At 36.3% G+C, this 12,772-nt stretch overlaps 1 long non-coding RNA gene across 2 annotated transcripts; it reads left to right on the forward strand.

Annotated features, from left to right (window-relative positions):
* The first annotated feature begins 7,061 nt into the window (after positions 1-7,061).
* Positions 7,062-11,835, forward strand: LOC113285612. 2 transcript variants are annotated; one of them, XR_003328791.1, is made up of 9 exons: positions 7,062-8,005; positions 8,806-8,921; positions 9,552-9,682; positions 9,834-9,883; positions 9,999-10,456; positions 10,714-10,878; positions 10,985-11,049; positions 11,256-11,396; positions 11,567-11,835. It is a non-coding gene; the product is annotated as an uncharacterized LOC113285612 (long non-coding RNA). The 2 variants fall into 2 exon arrangements; XR_003328792.1 differs by having other exon boundaries at positions 11,256-11,302.
* The last annotated feature ends 937 nt before the right edge of the window (positions 11,836-12,772 follow it).

The raw sequence follows: 12,772 nt of genomic DNA on the forward strand, positions 1-12,772 counted from the left end.
AGAGGATCTGAACTAACCTAACCTTCTCCAAACCATGATGAGGACATTGAGATATCAAGTCATTGAACCTTTCTAAGTACCTATATAAAGATTCTCCCTCTTGTTGGGAAAAAGTACATATTTGTGTCCTAATAGACGATGTTTTATTCCTTGGGAAAAACTTATGTATAAAGGCAGAAGTAAGTTGGTCATAGGTTTCAATTGACTCAGAGTCCAAACTGTACAGCCAAGATTTGGCTTTATCTTTTAAGGAAAAGGGGAATAACCTAAGTTTCAACGCATCATCACTTAGGTTTTTAATTTTCAGAGTACTACAAACTTCCTCAAATTCCCTAACATGAAAATAGGGGTTCTCATTCTCCTTTCCTAAAAACATTGGGAGCATCTGTAAAGTCCCAGGTTTCAGTTCATAATTTGCCTCGGTTTCAGCTAACTTGATACAAGACGGACGAGAGGTCCTAGTTGGGTTTAGCAAAGCTTTCAAAGTTGCCATTTCTGGCACTACCAAAGGACTAGGAGTACTAGGGGTAATTTCCTCATGAAGAGATAGATTCTCAAAGCTGAAGTTTCCAAAAACGGGGCTCTCAAAAGAAGAGTCTTCGAGCTCCCCGCCTTCACAAGAAGAACTACTAGGTTTTTCACTAATCAAACGACCTAGAGTGTTTCTTTTCCAAGCCCGTTTAAAAACTTCGGGCATACACTAGAAAAACAAAATCAAAAAGAAAAGTCCTAAAAAGGAAGGGATGTTCTATGCAAACACAATCAAGGCTGACTCCACCACAACAAACCTACTGATTTCTAGCAAAAAAAAGCATGATGGCTCCACTTAGATTGTTTCTAGACCAGCTTCTAATCTTTCGAACGGGAATTCGTTACAATTTAAGCAAACCCCTCTGGAATCAATCCGAGCTAAAGTAAGTTGAATAGAGGCGAGGGGAGCTCGGTGGAGCTTTGATACCCAAGGCCTCATGATTAAGATTTTTAACTGTGATTGTAGTAAATAGGATTCATTTCAGACTTGTGAAGGAAATGGAATTTTTAGATTTAATAAAAATATATATACAAAAATATTAACAATGGGCGAGAGGTACTGGGACTAAGGATTTGTCCGAATTCACTACACAGGGTTCATTCATAAATTCTTTGACAATTTAAAACTCAATAAAATTAACATGGACTCTGATTTTTCCAAGATAGATTCTCAAAACATCGATTGTAAGTCCTAAGCATGATGTATCAAAACACCTAAGCTAAGCATACATCATCAAATTAAATAACAACCAATTAATTCAAATCATATTTCAATTTTAAATTAATGCAAAAGTCATAAAAAAGAATAAAATAAATTTACCCGTGTATGAAATTCACCCTCCTCCATCGTCCCAGTGTTGGGTTTAGCTCATCATAATAAAAACACGCTCAAAATATTTATTTATTGCTCAAATGGTGTTTACAATGAAGAGAAGAAGAGAAAATGGTGTAAAACTGTAATGTGCGACGCACAAAAAGCGTCACAGAATGAACGATAAAACACAAGTGCTGCTGATGTTTAGACTGCATTGCGACCCACGGCTGTGCGTCTTAGACACTGTTGATAAACCACTGTTCTTGCGAGTCTGTTCTTCATGTTCTTGGTGTTCTTCATCAGCAGCAGCAGCAGAAACATGGTTTCATCAACTCTTGATTTCTGCTTCTCTGGACCTTCTCTCGACCCCAAACTCTCGACACCCCTTTTATGAGACCCTAGGATGCTATTTATACACAACAGGAGCAACGAATCACTCACAATAATTCCACATAATTCTCATTTACTCGGAAAATATTTTTTTTTATTTTCTTCACTGTCAGCCGAGATACGATCTTTTCCACCTCTTCTGCCTGTGCAAATGAGCTGTAATACTTCCATAAGTCACATACAAACTTTATAAGAGAAGATATCTTCCCCTGTTTGTCCACAAACTTTCCAAAATCGGCTCACAGTGCACCCGATAATATCTTCCCCTGTTTAACTTTGATTTCCTCCCACGGCTTATCTGGCCCATTTTGATCGATCAAATTGCTTACAATAGCCCTGTTTAGCTCTATCAAGTTAAGCCCAACTGATTCTTGGTATTGAATCTCTTTAGAAATCTTCCAAAATCAATTCGAAAATTCAACAACGTCTGCATGCATGTTTCCCGCCATTTTGAATTTTCAAATCGTGAAGAAGGGTGTCCCCCTAACCATTGTTGGGTGTCCCCTTAGCAACTGGGGGTGGAAACATCCTTTTTGGGGTGTAAATATCCATGGGATGCCCTTATCCAACCAAGGGGTGCCTTTAGCAATTCTTCTGGGATATTTTCCGCACTTTTTCGGGGTTCCTCCGGGACATTTCCGGGGTACTTCCGGCACACTTCTGGGGCGCTTCCGGTATACCGTCAACGGAGCTCCAAACGCCGCATTTCTAACCAATTTCGCCGTAAAACCTTATTTTTCCAAAAACACCTATAAATAAATAAAACACCATAATAAGTACAAAAACGGGCACTAACAATATATACAAATGAGATATATTAGACACATAAATGCGTCTATCACCTCACCGGTATTACAAGGCGGCGCAGTCACGCATTCAACTTACAGAAACCGTCAAGAACTTCGAAGTATGCTTAAAAGAGTAACCAATATTTTTCGAATGATTTTCCTGTTAAGCTCGTTACCCTTTCGGTCTCGTTCTAGTCAAAATTTTAGGCTTAGGTTCGCGTTTGGTGTCGTTTTCCTAAGGCGGGCAAGAAGAGAACGGTGATGAAATCCGAACCCTTATCTTGTATGGCCAGTCCTTGCCCTTTACTAGGAAATTAAAGCAGCCGTTTTCAAGTCCTCAACATATATGCATACGAAGGAAGACAGAAACTCGCTGATAGGGGATTCACGAGTGTTTCGACAAACTTACCTCCCATACCAGACGGGGGATGAACCTTTATAGTCGACTCGGGCCACGACTCCTATGTCATGTACGAACCCGAGGGGCCGAGGTGATATCGTAATCACCGTCCTTCTCTACAAACAGTTTATATTTAAACTACCCTTCCGTAGGGTTTAAAAATAATGTCCCAAAATTTAAAGTCCAAAGTCCAAAAATATAAAGTGCAAAAGAAAAAGAAAGTTTTTTTAAAAAAAAATATCTACAAAAATAAAAATGTCTCTTTTTTCTCTCTCTCTTTTTTTTTATAAAATAAAAAAAAATATTTTTCTTTCGCTCCTTTCGCTTTGCCTTTTACTCGAAGTCTTTAAGTGTTCACCAAAAGCTTTGGCAAAATTTTCTTTCGCTCCAAATTCCGAATTCTGTAAGAAAAAGACAAAAACCCAAAAACGTAAAGAAGAACAAATAAAAATAAAAATCTAAAAACTCTAGCCTAAAGACAAGTCCGCGTCGGCGGCGCCAAAAATTGATGTGTTTTTCAAAGTTGTTGTAGTAATATGATTCGTTCAAGACTTGTGAAACCGGATTTTTAGATTTTTTTTTAATAAATAAAAAAAGCGAACCAAATTAAAAAGATGTTGTGAAAATTATGGAGAGAATGTGGATAGGATTCTACCATTGGTTGATATTAGTGATTTAATAAAACAATAATTATGCAACTCAACATTCAAATTGATTTTAATAGTATTGCATAGACATGTAGATTTCCAAAAGAATAGATGTTAATCCAAGCATAGAATATCAAAACCCTAAAGCAAGCATATTCTATCAAGAGAAAATATACCTAACTAATCAAAATCATATAAACAATTTTTAGTTCAATGCAAAAAATCATAATAGAGTTGTTGTAATTAATTAATAGAAATATATCACTTTTACCGAAACAACGGCTTCCTTCATAGCCTCAAGGATTGGGTTTAGCTCATCATGATGTTGGAAACACGCTCAAAAGTTGATTTCATTGCTCAAAGTAGGTGTACAAATGATGAAATGGAGAAAATGATGAAAATTGGGTGTTTGCAACGTTTATAATTGTTGCAAAACACTGTTACAAAGAACGATAAAAAAAACTGATGTTGTTGTATCTCTGCGACCCTCGTGTGGCTGTCGTTGTCACTGTTGATAAACGACTGCCTCAGGTGGTCTTTTGTTCTTCGTGTTCTTGGTGCAGCAGCAGAAACAGAGTTCTGAAAACTCTTGATTCACGCCTCCTGAGCTCTCCTCTCGACCCCAAACTCTCCGTCCCCGACAATCTATTTATACTCCCCAGCCTCATTTAATCACGCCATAATTCTCAATATTCTTCATTGAACTCGGGCAGTAAAGAAAATATTCTGGGAATATTTTCTTCCCTGATTTAGCTTCTCACGCGTTTCTACATCTGCAAAATCTCCTTATTTATCTTTGTCAAGGTCCAAAGTGTTGCTCGAGTCATCAAACATGAGCATAACACGTTTAAATTCTCCAAAACTCATGCAATCCCGTGAACTGTTCCTCTCATGCACGTGCTGCCCTGTTTTCTTCTCACGGATATTTCAGCCAAATTTGATCGACCAAAACACTTGTAATTAGGAATGTTCATGGTCGGTTTTGGTTCGGTTTCTAGCCAAACCAAAACCGAAACCAATACTATTGGTTTCTAAAAATCTAAACCAAACCAATCCATTAACCATTGGTTCGGTTTCCAAATGGTTCCGGTTGGTTTCGGTTTGTCCCAATGGTTTTTGTTTAACCAATAATTATGTCAAACCAAAAAAAAAATACACAAATTTATAGATAAAAAAAGCGTAGTTGCCGATAGTATTGATTTACACAAATTTACAGACAAAAAAAAAATATATCAAGAATAGTTAAAGCTTACTCTAATTCTAGAAATCAAAATAAGATATATAATATATCTTAATTTAGTTATTGACAAATAAAAAAGAAGGAAGACGGGAAGAAAAAAGTCGAGTAGCAGCAGCTGTAGTTGGGGGTGGAGAAGGGAGGCGACTGAGAGAAGGAGAAAGAGAAAGAGGGAGAGTATCATAATGAAATAATAGATTTAGGATTCCTATTTATCCTCTAAATTAATGGGTATAATCTAATACTTGTAAATCGATGGTAGAAACTAAGTTTAAAAATTAATCGGTTTTCCAATGGTTTTTGGTTCGGTTTTAGAGGTCAAACCAAACCAAAACCAACACTATAGGTTTCCCACTTCTACACCGTAACCAATCCATTAGTAAATGGTTCAGTTTGGTTTCTTTCTAATTGGTCTGGTTTAGTCCGGTTCCAGCGGAAAACCGAAACCATGTTCAGCCCTACTTGTAATAGCTTTGTATATGTCCCAGGAACAATTCCATAAATTTTCAGCCATTTAGTCTCCCTATAACACCTCCAAATTCTTGATTGAAATTTGACAGTGATAAACATTATTTTCCCGCCAATTTTGAAAATTTGAATTTGAGAAAGATGGGTGTTGTGGACAAAAATGGGTGATGTGGACAAAAATGGGCTACATATAGCCGTGGGTGACACTTAGCAAAAATGGGGGTCCGTATAGCAATTGTCCTCCAGGGGTCCAAATAGCACTTGAGCAACTTTTTCCACACAAGTGTATTTCTCCAAAAACACCTACACAAACATAAAAACACCATAATAAGTACAAAATCAAGCACTAGCAATAGAGACACTGAGGACAATTCAGACACAAAAATGTGTCTATCAGTTAGTCCATACAGATTGCTAAGCGAAATATTGGTTGTGGTTCTTAGACCCCCACTTTTCAGCTTTTACCTGGCGTCCTTAGTAATATAAATCATGCCAGTCATGACCAAGTGCTATTTTATACCAAAATACTCGAGATATCAAACAAGTCAAAACTAGGGGATGTTCATAAAGGTATTGGTCTGGCGGTTTACAGCGTGTGGCGTGCAACACACTCATTAATAGAAAGTGTCTGGAATAGCGGATAGGTGACAGGTAGAGGAGTAGTGGGAATACAAACCGTCCAGTTTCCCATAACCATAAGACACAGTTTTCACCACTCACCCATGATCTCCACTACTTCACAACTCCCACGTCCAACGAGATCAGTATGTTCGACTATGACTTGTATAAATATATTTTTTAATCTATTTCAACCAGGAACATTGGTTATCAACGCAAGTATTCAGACACTACCCGGAATTTACAACTTACACTTTGCAAGAAGATTCTACACTTTGATTGAAAAGAAAGGGTACCCAAATACACCATAATATTTTTGTTTCAACCTATAAGTCCTCTACCGAAAGTGATCGTCTATGGACAGAGTCGAGACAATACAACAAATCGATTCACACTTCGTGTGATTGCCTATGGATACGAGATCGAGACAATACAACAATAAGATAACTTGTGTGATTGACTATGGTACAAGTTCGAGAAAATACGACGACGAAGTATGTTACTTGATAATAGGTTCAGACTTAACCAAACTCTATAGGATCACTATCAAGTAACGCGAATGTAATGTTTGTGTATTATACTTTATTAGAATAAACAATTATAATGCGGAAATCAACGTAAAAGACACAACAAAATTTTGTTAACAAGGAAAATGCAAATGCAAATGCAAAAAAACCTCGTGACCTAGTCTGGAATTGAATACTCTCAGAATTACGTCGTTATACAAAATCTAAACCAACTTAGTATAGTTAAGACCAAGCAACTACCCTAGTTCACTTAGTTTCCTCAGTATCCCTGCGCTTCCGACTTCGAAGGTCACACACTGGGACAATTCCTTTGGATCGTATTCCAAACAGTAAAAGAAAGAAAAAATGTTTGGTAACAACTCTCACTACACTATTTCCTCCGTTTTGCAACATTCAATTCAGGGGGTGTGCAAAGTGATATAGACGTTGCAGCCTTTCCAACGTCAATATGCGTTGCACACTCGGAAATACGTTGCACTAAATCCTAATATTGGAAAAAGGAAATAGATATCATGACACGCTTGACTTTATCAAAGTAGTCGAGGGCTTAAATGTCCATATAATTTTTATTATCCTCGCTTCTATTTTTCCTTTTCTTATTATTTTTCTTTCATACATCGACTACTTATCCTTCCCCATTTTTTCTTCACTCAACGAGATCTCTGAAATCTGAATTAAACACAAGATTTGATAAACCAAAACCCGTTTCTCTAAAACCCTATCTCATGAATCAAAATTCCTCCAGAAATCAAACCAAGTATAGTACTATATTTCAGTAACTGAAACCCTAAAATTCGTTTACTTTTGTAAAGCAGTTGAATTTGTGTAGATGATTTATAAAAATCATGAAGTAATTGAATCGAAGGGGAAGGTGGTGGTTCTGTGATTGATTTATCTCGGAGAAGAAGGAGTTGATGCTGCTCTAAATTGAGTTAGGGTTTTCAGTTTAGATATCGAGGTTGTTTGAATTAAGATGTAAATCGAGTTGTTAATGGATGTAGGATTAAAGGGTTGGTATTAGATTGGTGATGACGAATCGTGTTGTTGAAGATCGAATTTCAATTGAGATTTCTATAACTTAGGGTTTTCCATCTTCGCCAATTATATTCTGAATTTTTTTTTTAATAGGAAAGAAATTCATTAATAATTAAGCTGGTTACATATTTAACCTCTCTCGAAAGAGAGATTTAAGCCAAAGAGGGCAGTCCAGATTCCAAAAAACTGGGCTACTTCTAGGGTTTGATAGAAATTGAGATGAAAATAGAGATAAATGGGTAAATAGGTTTATTGTGGTTGTGATGTCATGAATTGTTTGTGGTTGACTGGAATTGAGTTGATGTTGAAGTAATCAGGTTCTTGAGAAGAAGTTCTGGTGGCCTTGAAGATTATGGAACGGGTTGTGGAACGGTAAAAGGTGTAAAATGAGTAAATAGAAGATGGGTACTGAGTTTTAATGAGCATGGTGGTTGTATGAATTGTGCAGGTGTAAGTGAAGATTGATTTGTTCTAAAAGATAAGGGATTGATTATGAGATAGAGATGCCATGGCTAGGCAGAAGAGGTGGTTATGATGGTGATACTTCAAGGTAATGAAATGGTTTGTCGTTGCTGCATTATGATAAGGTTGTGAGAATTACCCCTGATTTACAATTATTTTTCGTAATTGGTTTAAGGTTTTCTTATAATTATCCTTTGGAGCCCTAGATTTATAATTATTTATGATAGTTTATGGTGTTGTTGATGATAACTTTGAGATGAAGGAGTAAGTATAAATTAAACTATCACTCCTTGATTAAGTACTGTCACTCTTTATGTTGTATTCTTATGTGGGTTTCATTTTTAAATTGCAATCATCGGAACAATCTTTTCTGCTACAGATTCTGCTACAAGTATAAAAACTCTCTAGAAACCTCCAATTTAACAGACAAATTTTAGTTGCACCGCCATCGATAGCTTATCTTAGTATAAAATAAAAATTTAAATTTTATTGTACTTCAACAAGTGCTTAATCAGGATGACAGACCACTTCTTTACAGTTTGGTCTTTGGTGAAGGTGTTGTTAATGACGTGAATACTGTGCAAGAAAGAGGAAGTTTTTTTTAAGTCTTTCAAAGGAGAAGAAAAGCCTCCTTGCACTGTATTCATTTGAATATTAACCTATGAGTAACTTTGTTGCCCACTGACGATGTGTAAAATATTACCATGAAGCCTTCTTTCTGAAGTTATTTGGGTGGGTTCCAGAAGTAGGTATATTTACATTTATTCAAAAAGATCACTGGTTACTGCCGATACAGAGTTGTTTGGGTTTTGGAATTGGTTGTTTGTTTTCTATTGAATCTCAGCTATGTCACTCTCTTAATTATTGTCTATGTTTGCATATTTGCAGAAAGAGAAGAAAATTTTGCAGGATCTTGAGTGGTGTTTATGCATATAATGTCGCCGAAAGAGAGGATCTTGATAGGCCAACAACAAGGCTCGTACAAGAATGTGCTTGCATAGAGGGTAAGCGCTGGGAGGGGCTATTAGCTCTTTAGAAGTATGGAGCCTTCAGAGTCAGACTTTAGGAGTAACCAACTATTTGATGTCTTTTGGTTCTGTAGATGGGTCATTTTCTTGCATCAAATGCCTTTTATTTATTTTTGCATTAGGTGAGTCTGCTAGGGTTTTTTCACTTAGTTACATTGACATAAGAGTGTGAGTAGTGCAAGTAAAATATGAGTAACGATATGGAGTTACTTAAAAAGTGAATATTATAAGAGAATAATTACAAAAACAAGACTGAGGAATTCTACCTAGAGAGCCTGGAAGCCTTCAGACTTTACGAGTAACCGACTATTTGATGTCTTTTGATTTTGTAGTTGGGTGATTCGAATTAGGGACTATTAGCTCTTTAAAAGTATTGAAGTCATAAGTCTTATTCACATCAATTCCAAAATCGCGTTGTAATTTTTTGGGAACTTCTTATATTTATTTATCACAAGTACAGTGCTTGGAACATTTGTAAGTTTTCCCATATAAACTCCTAAGTTTGTATCATAAGTTTGTAATCTGGGTTTTGTATTCTTTTGCATGACTAAGAGTTGTACTCTTAATCTCTTGTAATCTCATTTTTGTTCTTTTTATTTCGTACAGGCTGGACTTTTGAGTGTATACATCATTAAAAAACTATATAATGTTCACTGACCACCGTGTCTTTGGGTTCGCTAGAAAACTATCTCAAGATTCTACATCACTCTATTTGCCTAAGTTTGTGCCAATTTCAGGTATTTTACTGACTGTGAGGTTGCGTTGATGATATTTATGGCTTACCTTCCTTGTATGTTAGGTAATTATCATAAGAAAGCTCTTATGGACATCGTAGCTGTAGTTCTATGAAGAATGTTACTCATGCACATAACTCTTTTCTTTGACCAGATGTGGAACCACGCTAGTTGCATACTCAAGAAAGCAAACCAGATCAGATCGTATGTTTTTCTTATTAATAGTTATTATGATGTATTGAAGAAGGGGATGCTTGTTATTTTCCCTGTTACCCTCCTAAAAATAACGCAGTAACCTTGTTCCCTGATTATGTTGAAGGGTTAGACTCGTTTTGATGGGAAGATCAGCATAAAATAAGGAAATACGTAGAAGGTGTTGGATCTTCTTCGAGTGCACCAACATGGAAGTAAAGCTGTACGGAGAGCTTCTGATATGGAGACCATGCTAGATAGAAGCTCAATCGAAAGAAATATGGGCCATTAAGGATGATCTCAAAAATCATGTGGCAACATCGGAGCTGCGAGAAATGCTAGAAGCAAAAGAGCAAGATCTGAATTTGATTTGCGTGATCGATGGAAAAAGTTTTGAGAAAGGAATGCTTAGTTTATATAATTTTACCACTGTATCTGTGTTTTCATATAGGCAAGCATCACGTCATGCCCCTCTTGCAGTTCAAATGTCTTTTACCCAGTGCAGGTTGTAAACTAATTAATCTATGAGAACTCACGTCACAACAGGGAATAATCTTTCGCTAGTTCTGCTTGTTTAGACTTATGGTAATTACCTTTAAGCTGAGCACCCAATGTTAATTACCTAAGTTTGCATAATCTATGCGTACCTAATCATGTGAATTTGTTTTTTAGTTTCTGTTGGATTATTTGTTGCAATCATGATTCATGAAGTTAGTTTGCAGTGGAATTTTCCTAGTTAAGATTTGGTTGTGGTTATTTCATGTGAAAGGTTTTCTTGAAAGACTTGTATAAGTGTTTATGCTGTAGATTTGAATGTTGAGACATTTCTTGTGAAATTTCAGGCAAAGATAGTATTTCGAGCAAAACAAACGGAAACAACATTCCTATGGAGATGACGATGCTGAAGGAACTCATGAGTCTGCTGAATACCATCGGACACCTAAATATCTTAAGTTTGTTTAACTTGGCGGGAGAGGCCAAGGGGGGTAATTCCAGCTGCAACAATGGTAATTTTATTGATTTAGTATGTCATTTTATAGGATCATATTGCTTTATGGTTGTTGCTCACTCACCACCCGTGCATTTTCCTTCTTGTAAAAATGCTGATAAAAGCCGCGGATGGTCCAACGCTCTGAGTTTTGCCGCTGAATTATCAAGTCCCTAAGGACATGCATAAGGTAGCGGAAATCCCAGTCCTGAGATTTTTACCCTTGAACTACCAGCTTCATAAGGACACTAGTAATTTTTTTTCTTTTTTTCTTTTCATATCACTTTAAAATGCAAAACGTTTTTTCTAGCCTGAGATGTTAACTGCTGAATTTGTATCAAGTCTCTTTCTTTTTGTGCTATATCTGACGTGCTTAAACGTCCTTTTTATCTGCAGTAGAGACTAAATCACCAGCCCAAAAAAAAAAAGTGCATCCCCCGAAAGTAAGTGAGCTATTTCTTGTAGTTAAGCAGCCCATCATACGGAGTGTGCACATTAATCGATAGAGATCTCATACCGTACCAATTTTTCTTTGTGGTATGTGTCTTGAGATGATCTAATTTTTGTATCTATGCATACTTCTATTCATGTCTAGATTTATAACTCTTTCCCTGCACATGCAAGTTCAGGTTCTTGCGTTCTTTATCTGTTGTGTTTGCATATGTTTTCTTCCTTTGGGAAACTGATATCATGCTCTTCTCTAACAGGAAATCTCCAGTGATCCTCATAACACAACAACTTTCCATAGGTACTCCAACAAAAATGGTGATAAGTCGGAATACTGGAAGAATGCAACTGAAACTCGTAAGATCTCACGTTCTTCTTATACTGTTATTTATTGATCTGTTAACCGGTGCTATTAAGAATTTTGCAAAATGAGGTATCCCCCTCGAATTCAGCTCTGCTACCCGGAGATTATTTTAAGTCCTACAATGTGTTAGCCGTCTCCTTAAGTTGTACAAGTTCAATAAAGTATTTACCATGTATATTTCTGATCTCTTGTAGAGAGTGTAAGTTATACGTTATGTAATCCATGTTGGACGAGTGAATATTGTAAGAATATTATTTGTTAACCATATACTCATATGAAAAATTGGGTCTTATAGTTGATTCACAATGGTGTATGAAGGTGCAGAAATCCGTCGGAACTATCGTCGGATTTTATTTTATTTTACCTGTAAATTGGTTTGCAATGTATATAAATGTTGCTTAAATTAGAGTAATACGTTGCCTAAATTACTGTAAACGTTGCATAAATTAAAGAATTCGTTGCTCAGAAAACGTTGGTAAACCAGTGGACCAATGTTTATATGCGTTGCACAAATTAATTTGACCAACGGATATATGGTTGCACAAAAATTTGCTACGCCATATTTCCAACGGATATACGTGTTGGTGAAATTCATTGCAACACGTATATCGGTCCCAAATCGGTTGTTTTGGTGTAGTGTCTATTGATTCTTTCAAGATAAAGATATCTCAAGTCATACGCAAAAGCTCTTCCGTTTAATCTAATAAACTCTTTTGCCTGGTTAGATCAATCTATATAATAACTACAAAAGTGGTTAAGTTTAGATCGCAATCAATCAGTATGGATCTCGACGAGAAACTATAAAGTGATGTTGATCTCACGTAACTAATCAATCGAATAAATCTGGTACTAGTTGGATCCAAGCCGGTCAAGGTTTGTGCACACACAAAGATATGAGAACTAATAAGAAATCTCCTTCGTCTTCAAATCTTCTTTAATCTTCAATAATAACCTGCACAACACCACTTGAGTCTCTTGTGATCAATCACACACAGAACAGAGTTTGTTAACAATGGATTATCACAAGATGTCTTTAGATCTAACAACAGTTCTAAAGATCCAGTCGATACTTTGATTTAGTTTTAATGAATCTTATATCAGA

The sequence above is a fragment of the Papaver somniferum genome, chromosome 6, assembly GCF_003573695.1.
Source record: "Papaver somniferum cultivar HN1 chromosome 6, ASM357369v1, whole genome shotgun sequence".
In the NCBI taxonomy this organism is placed as follows: Eukaryota; Viridiplantae; Streptophyta; class Magnoliopsida; order Ranunculales; family Papaveraceae; genus Papaver; species Papaver somniferum.